Genomic DNA, 19,710 nt, shown 5'->3' with positions numbered 1-19,710 from the left:
CCATACTTGGCAGCCTCCGCCGCTTGTCTTGTCCCTATGTCCTGGTGGACTATTTCTTAATGTCGGCTGGCTGTTTGCCTATGGAGCCTGGACTCTTATTATGGTCACAAAAGCAAGAATAAAAATTAAAATTTTCTACGGTCACAACAGAACTTAGAATTGACATGTAGTTAGCTTTATATGTAGCTTTATGTTTTCGTATTCTTGTTATATACATATGCTAATGTTGTGTACCTGTATTATTAAACTGCGTGTGAACCATTGAATAAAAAATAATTAAAAAGCTGCCATTAATTAATTAATTTACTAAGGTCCTCGTGTACTCCGTGTAACACAGGGCCCTTGCCCGATCCTCGTGGGTGATCAGTGTGATGAGTCAGTCAGTCCCCTGGGCCCGCACTGCCTCCGCCCGGCCTGCCAGACGCCGCGGCCCGCCGCTGCCAGTCCAGACCCCGGCTCCAGGCGGCGCCTGTTAAAGTGTCTGCCGCCGAAGCGGCGGGGGCGTTGACCGCCAGCGCCTCAGGCGACGCGCGGACAGTCTGCTGGCCTCCGAAGGCGCTTACCGCAACACCAGCCGGCCCGCGCGGCCGTATTACGACATACGTAGTCACAGCCTAACACCCACTGCTGTCGTAGCTCACTTCCGGCAGCTGTGGAGATACTGAGCAAGCCCTCTCCTAACGTCACATGCGACTTACGAATGATGTTTGTTTTTAATTCGATTTCCTACGTAATTTACTAAATAGATGTACGTTTTTGCGTCAGAAACATGACGGACTGTGAAATAAATTCAACAGACCCAAAAATCATAAATGTAATTACATTAACTGCAACGTTATTCGTGAAGAAATACTTCCGAAACTATTTTCGTCTTTCTAGCTTTGCATCCCGTTTTCCCTTCAGTGGCATCCTGACCTGACTGAATAATAAAAGAAGAGCGTCATGGATATTTTAAGTATACTTACCTTTCGTCGCTTGGTTTCTATGAAATTTCTTTTGCTCTCTACTATCATTGTGGTAGGCACTTTGTTGTCACGTAACAATCTGGCGCCGGCCGGTGTGGCTGTGCGGTTCTAGCCGCGTCAGTCTGGAACCGCGTGACCGCTACGGTCGCAGGTGCGAATCCTGCCTCGGGCGTGGATGTGTGTGATGTCCTTAGGTTAGTTAGGTTTAAGTAGTTCTAAGTTCTAGGGGACTGATGACCACAGATGTTAAGTCCCATAGTGCTCAGAGCCTTTTGAACCATTGAATAATCTGGCAAGGAGTGTAACGGTGAGCACATTCCTACACCTCACTCGATTTTCCACTAATTTTAATAACATCTTAGAAAGACGTCTATGTTATGCTGACATTTCTAGGTATGAGGAAGCAACAACTGTGGGATTGGCCTTTTCTTGTGTCAGGAAGCAGTTTCGTGGTTTTTGATGTTTTATTATTTATTATGACGGCTGCCTGGCAGTTTCCTCTTCAGTGACAGTTAATGGTGACTTGTATTGTACTCCATTCCATACGAATTCCAAGTTCATAAAGTGCTACAGCTCCAACTGTAGCGAGCAAAACTTCACTTCTTTGTGTGAGTATGAAAAATCTGTCTTGTAACATTATTTTTCGTAAGTAATATTTAAAAGCTATTCCGTGGCTAAAGCAAGGACTTTGAATATATGAGTGTATCGTGTAGAGCATTCCTTTTTTTTATTCTAGTAGGAAATCAATGAACTCTTCACAACGAAGCTGCGAGGTGCCGGGGCTAGCAGTGTATTTAACACTAAATTCTTCTATAATTTTCATATGTAAATGATGCTCTAAGCCCCCCCTAACTTTTGCTGTTGCACATGGATTAAGAAGAAACGCGAACTGACTATAATCGACCCTGCAAGTGGAGTAGAAAAGAGTTTGGCACCTGCAATAATTTAATTTGATAGAAATTAATTAAATAAAGGAATGTTTCATTAACATAGTGGGAAATGAAAGGGTTGCTCTACCGATTAACAGAATGAAAGTTCTGTCCAAAATAACAATTTGATTTATTATGACTAAACTCAAAATAATAAACAAAACACATGAAACATTTACACTACATCAAATTGGATCAAATTGGATATTCAAATAATTGCTGTGAGGGTGAAGTTGTCCATAAACTAGATTGTGACATTTATGACGAAGTGGTATGTGGAGCCAATTCCTTGCAACTCAAACAGGAGCGCTCTGCTGAGCTCTGATTATCACAGAACAAATTCCCTAATCTGCTGATGCTGCAGACATATATTACCAAGCCCGTCTTCTTAACTGCAAGGACACGATCTGGCGTACCGGAAGCGATGGCTGGTTGCTTCGACGTCCCGTTGTGGTGATGATAATGTCGCGAGTATAGCCCAAAACAAATTATCCTGGTCTGGTTGTTCCAGACTAAAGACTACCTATCAATACAAATGCGCCTCTGAGGGAGACGAAGAAGGCCCGCCACACAATCACTGACGGTACAGTGATTGATTTTAACAAGCGAAGTCACACAGTAACTCCGATACAGTGAACTTTAGCCAAAACTGCTCAAGACAGACAACATAGGCCGCTCGTACGCAAAACGCTCAATTGCCAACTGTACTCGGAAAGTTACGTTGAAGTCGAAGCTTCAGCAACTTCGTCAAACAATTACAATTAAATAAAAGTGTATTAGACAGCCAACGGAAGGCAGACTGTCCAGAGCAGCGAGAGCTCAGTCTTGTAACCTACTCCGACCGAAAGGCGAGAGCTGACCCTCTGAAGAGCACCTGTACAAACCGAACACAGAACATTCCCGCCCCCACGACAGTGGCCGTGGTTAAACGTTCCAATCAGCAACTCAAAAACTGGCGGAAAATTCCACTCTATTGGCGAAGCACTACCATTCCACCAATGGAGATTCTTCGCGCCAATTTCTGCGCCGATTTTGCTACGTCACGGAGCTATGCCCTGAGCAAGCCAATCACAGTTACGATTTTGCAGAAAACGCGGGAATTTGCCTGCCAAGACTGCCTGGGAACACAAGTCATTCCCACGCCTCGCTGGTAGCCCGCCAGAAACGGTGTTCACTAAGTTTCTGCGAAGTAACGGAATCTCTAGCCCAGCTGCCCCTTCCGGCCCATCTGGGCGTGACGCTCCCCCTCTTATGACAATGTCGGCATCTGGAAAGCATCCACTCGACTCCCTCACACCCGTCGGCTTAACCCTTTCAAGCTCAGCAGAACTCGCCTGTCACCGGACCACACAGGTGACGAGGGACACTGCGTGGGGAGTCCGGGTGTGAAGGAGTTGCAACTTTTCACCGCATGGAATTAGAGAGGAAAATCGAATTACTCAGAGTAAGATAGAAATATGAGAGGGGGCTCATGCCACCTCTCAAAGCTTCTAGAATTCTGTTTAAAGCTTATTTTCTATCGTAGCTAACAAATGAGGTGACTGCTCTTCATTTAGCTTACTTTTACATTTGTACCTTTCACCAATGACTGTGTTATTAGTTGCATGTAGTTGTATTAATCCTTTTCAGATTATCTACCTCCTTTATCTCCTTGTCATGAAAGTAATTTTTATTGTGTTTTTAGGATTTTTCAGAAAGCTATGAGAGGGAAGCGGACTGTTCGATGATAAAACGATCGAACACTAGTCGTTTTCTTTCGATCAGTCCTCTTCAGCAGAAGTAAATTTGACCATTATTTCTTTTACATTGCGTCATTTCATGCGTAAGAATTGTTCTCAACTGATCGATCAAGCATCATCGAAAAATTTTGTCAACTAACATACTCGCTTGACAAAACCCCATGTTTAATTATTTTAGATGATGGCGGATCTAAGGTAAATCAAAATCTAAAGTAAAGCTTAATCAACTGGTTTGATCTACTTGTGCTTTTAAAAAGAAATTTTACGGCATCGTCACTGGAACGTGCTTTCTCGTCGCAATTTCTAAATTACGCCAAGTTTTAGATTCTTCGCAATGCTTTTTAATGTCGCTTATTCAGAAATTTTCATTAGAATATCACAATACGTGAGAAATGAAACGTTTCGGTCTGCAAAATGTCACGTCTTTTTCTGTTCACTACGCATTTCGTGCTCTTCAAACGTCAATCTTCACTAAATATCCATAGCTTAAACACTCCTGTAATACGATGTTTCATACCAATCAGGGTGCTTCGGAAACCTGAAGAACGGCACATGTGGTGGCTTCTTTTTGTTATTGTTGAAATTTTACTTTTACATTTGTACCTTTCGCCAATGACTGTGTTATTAGTTGCATGTAGTTGTATTAATCCTTTTCAGATTATTGCGTTACAATCGCCCCAATTTGTGAAAACCATGTCACAAATCAATATAAACGACACTATTTGTATTCAATGGATATCGTATTAGCAGTGTAGCTTATACTGGTCTTACAGGAGCTCTGCTGTCGCAGCATATAACGGGTGTCGGAAGGAAGGCCACGACTGTATCAGTTACACTGTGGTGTAGTGGTAACTTCTCCTTCCTGTATACCCTTACAACATATGGAGTCGCAGTTCACACCATAATCACACACACACTAATTGCAGATCATTGCCATGACATAGCAGATTCCTCGGACAAACTGATATTTTTTGTTACACAAATAAAAGTCCAAAGTGTTCCACGACGAACACTTTGATCGAACGCCACTAAAATAATATTCCAGTATTCTCATGTCCATCAAATGGGTTGATTAAAATTTCACCCTTGCACCTGTTTATTTATAAAAGGCAAGTCCGGACTGACTAACTCATCACCAGTCACCCCAAGCCGCTACGGATAGAAACTTGAAATTTGGAGATGGTGTAGATCTTATACTTTAGGCTCCGTTTAATAAGGGATGTTTCGAAATTTCAATCCTAAGGGAGTGAAGCAGAAGATGGGATTTTTGAAAAAGTCGCTATTAAGGCAATTTTGAAGCTAAGCCTACGAAAATTGGTATTTGGTTTCTTGGTCAAAAATAAAAAAAAAGTTTATATCAGTCTTTATGGAAATTTAACTCTGTGAGGGTGAAATAGTGGGTGAAATGGGTAATGAAAGATTTTATGGAAATATTTCATTGTGAGAGCATTTTTGAAGCTATATCTATGAAAATTTATATTTGGCTTCTCTGATAGGCATGTCACTGTTTTCGGAAATTCAGCCCATAAGGGGATGAAGTAGGGGGTGAAACGTTTTATGAAAATTCTTCATTGTGAAAGCATTTTTGCCATCCGGGGTGGCCGAGCTGTTCTAGGCGCTACAGTTTGGCACCGCGCGACCGCTACGGTCGCAGGTTCGAGTCCTGCCTCGGGCATGGATGTGTGTGATGTCCTTAGGATAGTTAGGTTTAAGTAGTTCTAAGTTATAGGGGACTGATGACCTCAGAAGTTAAGTCCCATAGTGCTCAGAGCCATTTGAACCATTTTGAAAGCATTTTTAAACCTAAATCTTTGAAAATTGGTGTTTGGCTTCTCGGTTAGTGATGAAAAAATACGTGTTTCACTGTATTTGGAAATTCAGTCCCTAAGGGCGTGAAACGGGATGAGAGTGGTTCACGAATTCATCATTGACCAGCCCAAACCGCGCTGAAATTTGGAGAGGGTGTGGATCTTATACTGAAGGCATCGTTTATGAAGGGATTGTCCGAAATTCCACTCATAAGGTGCAGAAATAAGGGGTGAAAGGTTTTTTGAAAGTATATCGCTATTAAGGGAATTTTGAAGCTAGAACTACGAAAACTGTTATTTCATTTCTCAATCAGAAAATAAAAAATACGTGTTTTAGCATTCTTGGAAATTCAACCACTAAGGAGGTAAAATAGTGGGTGGAAGTTTTTTTGAAAATAAATAACTGCTAAAGAACTATTAAAGGATTTTTAAGATCACATCTACGGCAATTCCCATTTGATTTCTTTGTTAGAAATTTAAAAAAAAATCGTGTTTCAGCGTTTCTGGAAATTCAATCCCTTGTGGGAATGCAATAGGGGATGAAAACTTTTAAGAAAATATGTCGTTACATTAAAAAATTTTAAACGTGAATTTATGAAAACTGGTATTTCACTTCTCGGTTAGATATAAAGAAATATTTGTTAGGGGATGAAAGTCGCTATGGAATTTCCACAAGAACGTAAAAGGCATCATTAACAAAAGCCTAAAACTCCATCTAGCAGAATCGCTTTTTGGTCAGAAGTAATTACGGAAAAGACAATCCTTATATGGCCTTAATTAGCTTGAGAAGCTTAGGTGTTGCAGTTTGCGAACAACATAAAAATTCGATTAAACAAAAAAAGTCTCTACAGGCCATGCAGTATATGCGAGTGAAGCAGCGGACGCTGAGCTAATTTCCAGTATTTTCAGTTCAAGGAAACGCCGATTGGTAACCTACTGGTGAAGCACGTTGTGAGCAGATGATGGATGTTGGGTATGCGTAATGTTAACGCAAATATTCAGGTGGAGAGCACAACGCAGCACGCTACGAGGGAGTGCACATGCAGCTTGTCACCATCTTTCGGACTTTGAAGAGGGTCGAATGATTGGTTTGACTGACATGAGGCAGCTGGCTGTAGAGCAATGACTGCAGAACGGGTGTATACAAGTCGAGATCAAGGACAATACTCTGAAAGGAAGGGTATCTGTCGATGAATTACATACACTGAGCTAACAAAAGCCATGGGATACCTCCTAACGTCGTGTTGGACTTCCTTTTGCCTGGCACAGTGCAGCAACTCGACGTGGCATGGAATCAACAAGTCGCTGGAATTTTCTGTAGAGATATTGAGCCATGTTACCTCTGTAGCTGTCCATAATTGCGAAAGTGTTGCCGGTCCAGAAACTCACCTCTCGATTATGTCCCATAAATATTCGAGGAGATCCGTGTTGGGCGATCTAGATTGCCAAATCATTCGAACGAAGTGTCTAGAATGTTCTTCAAAGCAATAGCGAACGACTGTGGCCCGATGACACGGCGCATTGTCATCTGTAGAACTTCCATCGTTGAACGGTTGCAAATGGTCTCCAGGTAGCCGAACATAAACATTTCCAGTCAATGATCTGTTCAGCTAAACCAAAGACTCCAGTCCATTCCCTGTAAACACCATTATGGAGACACAACTAACTTGCACAGTGCCTTGTTGACGGCTTGGGTCCACGGCTTCGTGCGGTCTGTGGCACACTTGCGCCCTACAATAAATTTTTACCAACTGAATTCGGGATTCATCTGCCTAAACCATAGTTTTCTAGTCATCTACAGTACAACCAACATGCTCACGAGCCTTGGAGAGGCGCTGTAAGCGAGGCCGTGCTGTTAGGAAAGGCACTCGCATCGGTTGTCTGCTGTCATAGCCGTTAACGCCAAATTTCGCCGCGCTGTCCTAACGGATATGTTCGTCGTACGTCACCCACTGATTCCTGCGGTCACTTCACGCAGTGTTGCTTGATTTCTGCAGTTACTCCATGCAGTGTTGCTTGAGTTCTGCAGTTACTCCATGCAGTGTTGCTTGTCTGTTAGCACTGACAACTCTACGCAAACGCCACTGCTGTCGGTCGTTGAGTTAAGAACGTTGGCCAATACATCGTCCGTGGTGAGAGGTAATGCCTGAAAGTTGATATTCTCGGCACACACTTGACACAGCGGATCTCGGAATATTGAATTCCCTAACGATTCCCGAAATGGAACGTCCCCTGCGTTTAGTTCCAACTATCATTCTGAGTTCGAGGTCCACCATGTTACTGTCATAAACCTTTATCGGTATATGTGCATGTCGCTATATCATGACTTTTGTCACCTCACTGTAGAATCGTTAAATGATTCCTTAATGATAATTGCGTTAGATAACGTAATACTTGGTGTGATACGCGATTAAAACGAATATTGGCACGAATCTCTCGCCCAGTGCGATGCTCCAAGCGACCGAAAAAGTACACAGAAGGGTAAAAGAACGGACCCGCAAAATTACAGACCACTATCCATAGTATCTGTTTGGGGCAGAATTCCTAAACGTATTCTCAAAACGAATGTAATACATTTTCTTGAGAGCGAAAAACCTATGTCCACGAATTAGCGCGGTTTCAGAAAACATCGCTCGTGCGAAACTCATCTTGCCCTTTTCTCACATGGTACACTGTATACTGCGAACTAAGGATGAAAGGCAACAGAGAGACTCTAAACTTCTTATTTCCGACAAGCATTTGATACGGTGCCCCACTGTATACCGTTAACGAAGGTACGAGCGCAATGAATAGTTTCACAGATGCGTGAGTGGCTCCGAAGACTTCTTAAGTTAATAGACCCCCAGTACGATGTCCGCAACAGCCAGGGCTCATTAGAGACAAGGGTGTCGTCACGAGTGCCCAGCGACATGTGATACGATCTCTGTTATTCTCTGTATACATTATTGATCTCTCCGACAGGGTGGGCAGCAATCTGCGGCTGTTAACTGATGATCCTGTGGTGTGCGGGAAGGTATCGAAGATGAGTGACCTTGTAACGTTCTTTTATAAAAATAAACTTTTTTAAGATTGCGTTGATTGAATGTCTGAACCGTGGAGTGGGTCCTGAACTCGAATTATCGTGTAGTGTGTTGTAACTGCAAGTGGTGTGCTTACTCCGTGTAATTGTTAGCAAAACTTTATATGAACTGATTGGACAATGTAACTCCCAACACCAATAAAGAAATGCAGTCACTGCAAAATACATTCAGCCTTGCTCAAAACTGATAACTTTGGTCCCTGTGCACATAACAAATAAATTAAATTGTCTTATCCCTAGAGCAGCAACGGTGGAACGCGATATATTCTGGTCTCTCATAAAAACTATGAGTAGGCTCAGCGGAGTGCAATGCTGGCTGTAATACTTTGGCTGATAAATGAAAACATGTATGAAAATCCAACTTCTTCGAAAAAACATATGACCTGCCAGAAAGGCGGTACGAACTGCGGTGAATTACTAACACTGAGTTTTTTTTAACAAAATTATATTGGAAGTTAAGTTTGTCTTTTCAAAAACACCTGACAACTGAATTTACATTACTGATCTAAATTCACTAATCCAACATAAATGCAAGTCCTTAAATTAGATATAGCTCTGTCAACAAATCTTAGAAGAAGTAAGCACTCCGTCTTCAGGCCACGAGTGGCCTACCGGGACCATCCGACCGCCGTGTCATCCTCGGTGGAGGATGCGGATAGGAGGGGCGTGGGGTCAGCACACCGCTCTCCCGGTCGTAAGATGGTATTCTTGACCGAAGCCGCTACTATTCGGTCGAGTAGCTCCTCAATTGGCATCACGAGGGTGAGTGCACCCCGAAAAAGATGGCAACAGCGCATGGCGGCCTGGATGGTCACCCATCCAAGAGCCGACCACGCCCGACAGCGCTTAACTTCGGTGATCTCACGGGAACCAGTGTAGCCACTGCGGCAAGGCCGTTGCCCTTAAAAGCATTACAGAAGTGAAATATTTAAACTGGCCTTTTTATCAAATCAGTTTACGTATATTCTGGGATTACTCAACAATTACAAATTATCAGCCAACTCATCTGTATTAACGCGCTGGCAGAAACAAAAATCATAATTGTTTAACATCTTTACCTTGCTTGCTTGATGACTTCTGCTTCCAAGTTCAACAATACTGACATACCTATATTGATCTAACGCTTGGTGGCTTCACAGAGCACATCACAAAACCGCCTACTCCATCGTCTTTCCCTCACAGACAGCTACCTACAACTGTGCGCCCAGTACTCTGTTACTCCAACACTACAATCTCAGACCAGAAGCAGTATCTTTGTTGTCGCACACAGTAAACGATCCGCATTATCAAGCCCATCAGAGACATTCATCGTTTATAGTATACCAGTTTCATTTCATTTTATTAATATTCTTATCTTATTCTGGTACCACATACAAGTGTGCCCCAGTAGTCTCCTTTCAACCTTTGGGAGGATAGAAGATGACTTAGACAAATTTTCTGGTTGGTATGATGAATAGCATCTAGCTCTCAATGTATAAAAATAGAAGATAATGCGGATGAATAGGAAAAGTAAACTCGTAATATTCGGATGCCTGCTTGAGACAGTCACGTCGTTTAAATATCTGGGCGTTAACGTTGCAATGCGATATGAAATGGAACGAGCATGTGAGGTTGTGGCAGGGAAGGCGAACGAGGAGAATGGTCCACTTTGGTTCATTGGGAGAATTTTCGGAAAAGGTGGTTCATCAGCAAAGGAGAAGGGATGTAGGACATTGGTTGGTTGGTTGGTTTGGGGAAGGAGACCAGACAGCGAGGTCATCGGTCTCATCGGATTAGGGAAGGATGGGGAAGGAAGTCGGCCGTGCCCTTTGAAAGGAACCATGCCGGCATTTGCCTGGAGCGATTTAGGGAAATCACGGAAAGCCTAAATCAGGATGGCCGGACGCGGGATTGAACCGTCGTCCTCCCGAATGCGAGTCCAGTTTCTAACCACTGCGCCACCTCGCTCGGTGTGTAGGACATTGGTATGGCCTATTCTTGAGTAGCGCTCGACTCCTTGGTATCCGCACAAGGTCGAAATAAAGGAAGACATCGAAACAATTGACAGGTGGGCTGCTAGATTTGTTACCGATAGGTTCGAACAACACGCAAATGCTTCAGGAATTTGATCAGGAACTAGCGTGTTCTTTATCAGCTCCACTGCATTATTAAAAGTATGAATTAATTTTTGTACATCGAGTGAGATCTAATATAGCTGAATGCTAAGTAATGCTGACATACACAAACGGGTAGGTGTTATTTTTCCTGCGGACGTGTGTTGAGCAATACGACTATGATAGGCGGTGACATTGCATTGTGAGGTTTATGAATATGGATAACTTGTGTTGAAATACAGCTCTTAGTGTGAACTAAGGACTTTATTTGAACCGGAAAGAGTATGTGTGTGTGTGGGGGGGGGGGGGGGGCGGGGGGAGGGGGAAGAAAAGACAGAGAGAGAGAGAAGTTATTGCGTCCAGGTCTTCGTGTTTTAGTCGCAGGCATAAATGCTTATTCTGTTAATGTGTTTGACATATTTACCGTCAGTATCTTTTTCCAGTTATGTACCAAGCGTTATTAAAGAGAATGCTGTATACGTGAGCCACTGTGCTACAGTGGCGCATAATGAAGATGAGCGGGCTTTTTCGTTGAAAACTGTTCGGCGCCACGTCTCACGGGCATGCACTGATCAACTTTGTGACAGAAACCGCAAGTCACTATAGAATACAATCAGAAATGTCAATTTTGGCAATGACTTGTTGATGTAGTGAAGATGCGCATATAATAGTGTATATGGTGTATAAACTAGTTCATGAGCTGGTTTCTAGTGGTGCGGCAACAGCCTCCTGGTGGCGGTGTTCCTCCCATTTGTGAGATGTAACGGCAGGAGCGTGCTGCGAGTCACTCTAACGTCCAGATCGCGAGCAGGTACGCATTGCCCAGTCGAGAGCAGCCGGCCAGGGGCCGCTGTCCGAACGAGGCCGAGGTCACTCGTCGGATAGCAGGAGCCGTCCGACTTGAGGTGCTTGGCTCACCCGCTGCTTTATGCAGGTGGTGCTTCCCACAGCAAATATTACTAATTTAATGTAGGAAACGCTCATTACAATTGGACGTCATAGTCATTTTAAACGAGCAGTGTTTCTGCACGCATGTAATGGTTTAGAGAACTGTCATGTTCAAAATAGACGGTTACATTCAAGAGACGTACTGAAACAAACGTTTTCACATCTTGTTACATTATTTTCATCTCTTTTGGGCTAAGGAAGTAATGCATCTGATATAACAAAGCTGTAAAAAGGAAACACATACAGTCAACATTCGATAATTCGAACCTCAAGGGACGTCAGAAAGATTTCCAGTAACTAAAAGATCGATTTGACATAAGTTTGACTGATCAAGGTGAAACCACAAAAAGCCGTAATAAGGGTGTAGTGGCGTAGCAAGACAGCCAAGCCACTCGGAGGTAGCCGAAAGGCACGCGTTAAGCTCACGCAGACTGGCGTGAGGTCTGGAACAAGGTAAAGTAATTATCCTATAAAGAAAAGAACGTAGTTCTTGGAATACTTAACTTTAATCCACAATTGGAGAACATCGCTCTGGTTTAGACATTATTACACTGAATATAAACTGGTAATGGCGCCTTGCTAGGTCGTAGCAAATGGCGTAGCTGAAGGCTAAGCTAACTATCGTCTCGGCAAATGAGACCGTATTGGTCAGTGTAGCTTCGCTAGCAAAGTCGGCTGTACAACTGGGGCGAGTGCTAGTAAGTCTCTCTACACCTCCCGTGTGGCGGCGCTCGGTCTGCAATCACTGACAGTGGCGACACGCGGGTCCGACGTATACTAATGGACCGCGGCCGATTTAAAGGCTACCACCTAGCAAGTGTGGTGTCTGGCGGTGACACCACAAAGGGTATCCTCCATAAATCAGAATTTAACATGGTACTAGTACTGCAATTTCAGTAACATTCGTACTCATTTCAAAGGGAAACAGAAAGTAAAATTACAATTTGAATTAAAAGAACATTCGCTTTTTACATACTTTACTAATTTTTATTTATTTTAACATTTGAAATGAGACATGCATAAACAGTTCCAAAAGTGCATAACAAAACTTCATTTTTATTTTGTGAAGAAATGAATGATCCTTTTCTGCTTCAGGACCTCTAGTGTGTTTGATCGATCGTATTTTATGTGATGACCCGAAAAACATCGTCATCTGCTTGTGTTCTAGAGATGTACATGCTCAACGACTTTCACTCATTTTCAAGTCACAGATGAAATAGATTCTGCTTCTTTTCTACTATTCTTTCATCATCATCTATTTTGTCACCCAAAACAGCCTAAATTACGAAATCTGTCAGGATATCGCAAAATTTCACACGATCATCATAAGTGCGAAATCACCAAATGCCACATTTTCTCCAAAATAATGAGGATAACCCTGAGGTATTCAAGCATTTGGGCTTTTTTAAAGCCATTTTCAAACCTCTAGTACGTTATTCATTGTTGAATAAACAAAAGAGTTGAGCGAAGAATTGACATTCGAAAGAATATCAAGACAACTGACATAACATTCGAATTAGCGAGTGCTCCGTTGTCGATAACATCGAATTATAGATTGTTAGTGGACGGCTTATCAGTCACTTTGGTTTACTGCATGCGCCGAAACACACAGGACGTATTCGTTTTTTCGAAGTTATTTCAAGGGGTAATACAGTTCGATTTATCGAGAAATTCGATTTATCAGGATTCGAATTACCATTGCATCTATATCTGCACTTGTTCTGAAATATTCTACAGCTGATGCGGAACCATAATCGCAATTTGCGAGTTTATTCTTAACTGAATGTAACTGTTGATCGTCACCGCCGTGTATCAGGCATTATTTGAACCCGATATATCTCCATTACAAATGTACATTTAATTGCTCTCTCACTTGTTCAGACCATGTAAGGGTAGGACACTCTAATCCTTTTACGGAGACATTAGCTGCAAATTCCCGTCCACACATCCTCATTTAGATAGTTCACAGGTTTTCCACATCAGTAGAAGTGTAGCTTAAACGCTTATGTGGTTCTCTCTATTTGAGTGAACCTTCCTAAATACCAAATAAACTAAGTCTTAAACTCGTGTACTTTGAAAAACTCTGATAGTATTGAATTATACAAAGACTTAATATAAACACATCAAAAAACGTTTTGCATCACCCCAGTTCCCAGGACTCCTGAAGATAGACGTTGACTGTGGATCTGTATCACAGACACAGTTCCTTTGACTTTTCAGAGATGTCACTAAACCCGCCCAAAGATGTAAACAACCATGCATGAGCAGAGCCTATTAGACGGAGGGGGTTCTGACAGCCGATCAGTTCCAATAATTCCACCAATAAGGAGGTACACTGCCCGTGTTGTCTGTAAAAAAAATGGCTCTGAGCACTATGGGACTTAACATCTATGGTCATCAGTCCCCTAGAACTTAGAACTACTTTTTTTTTTTGTAGTCTCATTTTGTTCGCTTTTGTTCGTTGAATCTGCTCAGGGCGGACGTTGTAAGACATCCGTTTATGTTCGTTGGTGATCGATTAACTCAGTTTTTTTTTTTATTACAGAGGGCAGCTAACCCTCTGACCGAACACGCTGAGCTACCATGCCGGCTGACCTAACTAACCGAAGGACAGCACACAACACCCAGTCATCACGAGGCAGAGAAAATCCCTGACCCCGCCGGGAATCGAACCCGGGAACCCGGGCGTGGGAAGCGAGAACGCTACCGCACGACCACGAGCTGCGGACTGTTGTCTGTAGTTAAACCATGCCTAGACGGTTAATACTGCAGTTCGATCGCGTCCGCATTGTTACCATGTGCCAGGAAGGGCTCTCAACAAGGAAAGTGTCTCGGAATGAACCAAAGCGATGTTGTTCGGACATGGAGGAGATACAGAGAGACAGGAACTGTCGGTGACATGCCTCGCTCAGGTCTCCCAAGTGCTACTACTGCGTGGATGACCGCTACCTAAGGATTATGGTTCGGAGGAATCCTGACAGCAATAGCCCGCATCTCGTGGTCGTGCGGTAGCGTTCTCGCTTCCCACGCCCGGGTTCCCGGGTTCGATTCCCGGCGGGGTCAGGGATTTTCTCTGCCTCGTGATGGCTGGGTGTTGTGTGATGTCCTTAGGTTAGTTAGGTTTAAGTAGTTCTAAGTTCTAGGGGACTGATGACCTAAGATGTTGAGTCCCATAGTGCTCAGAGCCATTTTTTTGACAGCAACACCAACAAGTTGAATAATGCTTTTCGTGCAGCCACAGGACGTCTTGTTACGACTCAAACTGTGCGCAATAGGCTGCATGATGCGCAACTTCACTCCCGACGGCCATGGCGAGATCCACCTTTGCAACCACGACACCATGCAGTGCGGTACAGATCGGCCCAGAAAGATGCCGAATGGACCGCTCAGGATTGGCATCACGTTCTCTTCACCGATGGGTGTCGCATGTACCTCGAACCAGACAATCGTCAGAGACGTATTTGGAGGCAACCCGGTCAGGCTGTACGTCTTAGACACCCTGTCCAGCGAGTGCAGCAAGGTGGAGGTTCCCTGCTGTTTTGGGGTAGCATTATGTGGGGCCGACTTACGCCGCTGGTGGTCACGGAAGGCGCCGTAACGACTGTATGATACGTGTATGCCATCCTCCGACCGATAGTGCAATCATATCGGCAGCGTATTGGCGTGGCATTTGCACCCCCATCGTGCACACCTTGTGAATGACTTCCTTCAGGAAAACGACATAGTTCGACTAGAGTGGCGAGCATGTTTTCCAGACATGAACCCTATCGAACATGCCTGGGATAGATTGATAAGGGCTGTTTATGGCGACGTGACCCACCAACCACTCTGAGGGATCGATGCCGAATCGCCATTGAGGAGTAGGACAATCTGGACCAACAGTGCCTTGACGAACTTGTAAATAGTATGCCACAACGAATACAGGCATGCATCAATGCAAAAGGACGTGCTACTGGGTATTATAGGTAGCGGAGTGTACAGAAATCTGGACTACCACCTCTGAAGGTCTTGGTGTATGGTGGTACAACAGCAATGTGTGGTTTTCATGAGGAATAAAAATGGCGGAAATGACATTTATTTTGACCTCTGTTCCAATTTTCCGTACAGGTTCCGGAACTCTCGGAACCGAGGTGATGCAAAACTTTTTTTGATGTGTATATTTTTGCTCAACACTGTCCACAAACTGTTTCTATAAAAATGAGGTGCTACGCAGAACGTAACCTGACTTCTGAAATTAAATTCACAACTGCACTTACAAAGAAATTCCTGGCCCTAACCTGTATTTTCACTTACCTTCTCTCTTGACAAATATTTTTGCAGATTTCTCGAAAGCGGCGCACAGCAGCAAAGTAACATAAAAACTACGACCGAAAAATTCGTACCACGAAGTGCAAACTGCGTACATGGATAATAAATGGAATGAAGCGTGGAAGTTTCAACTAATAAGAAATGACTTCTGACACAATTCAAATGACATACGACTGATTCGTTTTCTGGAAGTTATTTCTCGGGACAGTCCATTTTGATTTAAAAATCAACTGAGTCTTCGGCTACATGGTTTTTACTCTGGATGAGCTATGCATATCGATATTTACGTAAGAAACAGACTTTGCAGAGTGACCAAAATAATATGTCTACCTCACAGAAGGAAATACTGGAATGATTTTTTTCTAAACATGTGCCCGCTTTTCTTCCTCGTCTTTGTGCAATATTTCTGAGCTGGAGTTAGACCACACGTTAAAAAAACTCCCCCTCTCTATCCGTCTTTCTCTACCTTTCTGTCTACTTATTTCTTACATACAGGCACGTTGTTTCCACGCAGACAAAGATCTCCTTCCTTCTTTAGGTAGCTACTGTGGGTGGACGTCCCCGGGAGACGAATGACTAGTACTGGAGATACACTGAGGCACTTGAATTACTGCGGTATTCTGTTAGCGCGTTGCAAGCGAAGTTGTAGCGTCATACATCTTGAAAATAGCACATCACAGTGCTCCGGAAGTGCGTTCCTTGGCCTTTCTACTTGAATGCAACCACTATAAGCAGGTTAAACACCGACGCAGCCACAGGAATCTGATAACGGTGCTAAGACAAGAATGTGAGGTCAGCTAGGGAAGTCACCAGCTAGGGTAAAGGTCGTCAGCCATTATAATCGATTAAATGAAAACTTAGGCGTTGGAGATAGCAAGCTTGCATAGTAGCTCATTTATATGCCTGGGATTTTACTTGTGAGTGTTATGTGGGGAGAAAAGGAAGCAATGCACTGTAAATCACAACGTAAAAGCAGGTGGCGTACGTGTACTATGGCCTCACGCTGGGTCTGCTGAACTTGCAAATAGAATCCTCTCGCAGGTGAGTGCTGCAGTTACAGTTGAAAGACACTTGCTCACTTGAGCGATTTGTCGCCGGTCGTGGCAAACGGTGGATCTTAGACTCAATTGCAGTCTTTCTCTGCACGGTACAGAATGTCTCATTTAAAGATGGATAGTCCCCATTGACCATGCCTTTTGAAAGTAACCTTCTGAAATCTTTTTAGGTATGAATTATTTCATACGTTTTGGGTCGTTAAAAGCGCTTCCATTCTTCTCGACCCTGCGGTCACTATATGGATGACGGTTATCGCTGAAAAAGCTGGATTTCGGTAACACCGTTTTTTACATCTCCAGTTTATCCTGACTGTTAAAACCGCTCAAAATGACCGGTTTTTGAAATAACTGCGTTACGCTTATTATTTCCAGTAATGACATTTATCGCTGAAAAAACTGGTTTTCGGTTACATCATTTTTTACATCTCTAGGTTATCCTGACTGTTAAAACCGCTCAAAATGACCGGTTTTTGAAATAACCTCGTTACGGTTAATATTTCCAGCAATAAACATATCTAGACACAGGTAACAGGTCAGTTTTTTCCTGCTTTTATTACAACATATAAACGAATTGTTAAATTTTTAATGTATTATTATTGCCATAATTGCCTTCCTCTTTTATTATTTCATATAAATGGCAGATAAATAATAAGCCTTCGTGTAAAATTTGTAGCTTTCTTTCCCTGTAATTATTTCGAATGAAAAATATCTTTTTAGTCGAATATATTTATTTAATTTTTAACAGGGGTTTTCATACATTTAATTTTTTACTGACCAAAATAAAAATGCACTATCAGGAAATGCAAACAAAGCATGCAGATAGCAGGCAAAATATGCAACGAACAATTACATGGCAATAGTTAAAATTTTAATGATGAATTAACCTGTTGGCAAATATTTATTGTCCAAACTGTTCATAAATACTCGTTTTATAACGTGTTATCTGTAAGTTGACCCCCTTCATCAGAAACAGTGTCAATCAAAGACCCTTCATCAGAAACAGTGTCAATCAAAGACGACACTATTCTTTCAAAAGCCTTTATCAGAAGCCTCTTTCAGAAGCCACAGAACTTCGCACCAAAGATAAATATTTTTGATCTTCAAATGACAAGCCTGACATCCACCTTTTACTCTGCGTCGACAAAAAAATGAAAGGACCACTGTTTCTGGGTAGTACAGGATGTTGAAAGTGAAACTCTGTTTCGTTTGGAAACAAACTTTCAGGCTTCCTCATCACGTGATGGCCAAGACAGTTTGCAATTGTTCTGATTTCCTCCTTTTGTAGTATAAATGAAAGTTTATCGATTTCTTTCAAGTAATTATTTATCTTTTTATGGAGGACTTTGAGGAGAAAGCTCTTGAGTCTGTCGTATTAAAGCCTACGGTTTTCTGGCGGTACGTAGGTGATACTGTCGTGGTATGGCCTCATGGCAGAAAAGAACTGGAAAAATTCCTTTGCCATTTAAATTCTTTACATGAGAACATCAAGTTTACTATGGAGATCGAGAAAGATGGGACTTTACCATTTCTAGACGTGTTAGCACGCTGTAAGAATGATGGGTCTTCGGAACATTCAGTGTACAGAAAACTCACACATTCAGATCTATATCTTCAGGCGTCCAGCTGCCATCACCCCGCACAAACCGCCGGTGTTCTTAGCACTTTAATTCATCAGGCGCAAGTAATATCTGATGCTGATAGCCTTCACGAAGAATTAGTGCATCTGGAGAAGGTTTCTAAAGTGAATGGCTATACTTCGTGTCAAATACGGAACGCTCGGAGAAGACTGATGACAACTATGATTTAAATGCGTTCCTTCCCTATGACGGGAAACTAAAACAGGCAGATTGCTTAGGAAGAATAATATTACTGTCACCTTCTGTCCACCAGCAAAGAGTAGGGCCTTAGTCGGATCCATTAAAGACGATTTACAATTGAGGAAGGCGGGTGTTTATAAAATTCCCTGTGAGTGTGGCTCTGCATATAGGTCAGGCAACACGAACGGTTCAGGAACGCTGCTTAGAACACGAAAGACACACCCGTCTGCGGTAACCTTTAAAATCAGGAGTAGCAGGGCATTGCATTTCCATGGGACATTCAATGGAATACAATAATACCAAAATTTTAGCACCAGTTTCCTGCTTCTGGGACTCTGTAATTAAATAATCGATGGAAATACGTCTTGCCGATAATTTAATGAATTGTGGTAACGGCTTTCAGTTGGTAGCTCTCTTGCTTCTGCAAAGTTTGGAAGGTAGGAGACAAGGTACTGGCGGAAGTAAAGCTGTGAGGACGGGGCGTGAGTCGTGCTTGGGTAGCTCAGATGATAGAGCACTTGCCCTCGAAAGGCAAAGGTCCCGAGTTCGAGTCTCGGTCCGGCACACAGTTTTAATCTGCCATGAAGTTTCATATCAGCGCACACTCCGCTGCAGAGTGAAAATCTCATTCAGCCGAGATAATGCTCACCTATACATGGTTCTAAATATTCCTGGTATCGGCTATTTCTATAAACAAGAAGGTAATGTTAACGGAATGTGTCCCATTACACGCTCGACACGTGAATGGAGCGGGAAGAAGTCCTAACCACAGATACTGTGGGAACTACCCTCTGCTATGCAATGCTACACTGTAGTTTGCAGAGTACACTTGTAGACGTCGGCAGGAGGCAACCCGGCGGACGCGGCGCTGTGACGGGCGAGTCGCGGGCCCGTCGGACTTGTTGGGCTCGGCGGCGGCGCTTTGCCTCATCCTGTAAGTTATTAGCACTCTGCCGGAGAAATTCCTAA

The sequence above is a fragment of the Schistocerca nitens genome, chromosome 6, assembly GCF_023898315.1.
Source record: "Schistocerca nitens isolate TAMUIC-IGC-003100 chromosome 6, iqSchNite1.1, whole genome shotgun sequence".
NCBI lineage: Eukaryota > Metazoa > Arthropoda > Insecta > Orthoptera > Acrididae > Schistocerca > Schistocerca nitens.
This window is presented reverse-complemented; position numbering follows the sequence as displayed.